The following is a 564-nucleotide window of genomic DNA, read 5'->3' as shown; positions in this document are numbered from 1 at the left end:
AAACAAACAAGCAAACAAACAAACACCGGGACTTTTAAAGAGTCGACCGGTTGTGTTGCTCCGAGTTTTGGAGGCCGAGCCGAGACACAAACACACCCGAACACACAGCTGATGGAGCCGATACAGAGTCCTCACTAACCGCTGCGTCCATTCAAAAACGTCCTCTGTCACCGCCTACTGACGTCATGGCGTAATGCGCGTGAGTAAACAAAATAAAATAATAACGTTTTTTTTTCTTTACCCCTCCTCTATCAAAATAAATGTAATATGTTTTATATTTGATCCTTTCCACATACACAAATCTACATGTTCCAATTATAAACATTTTTGTAATTTTATTTTGATAGTGAAGTCAAACAATACATTTATTTACCTTGTATACTTTATTGAAGTAATATATTGTCTTTGTTTGCAAATAAAGTAAAATATAAATAAATAAATACAATTAAAAAAGATGGTTTATACACTGTAAAAACCTGATGAGTTAAAGCCTTAAAGATTTATTAACTCTCACAATTAAAGCATGAAAGATTCAGAACTCAGGTATTTATTGTTAAGGGAACT

This window comes from Morone saxatilis, unplaced genomic scaffold (genome assembly GCF_004916995.1).
Source record: "Morone saxatilis isolate NCDOM2014 unplaced genomic scaffold, NCSU_SB_2.0 Contig9, whole genome shotgun sequence".
Taxonomy (NCBI): Eukaryota; Metazoa; Chordata; class Actinopteri; family Moronidae; genus Morone; species Morone saxatilis.
Note: the sequence above shows the minus strand (reverse complement) of the source record.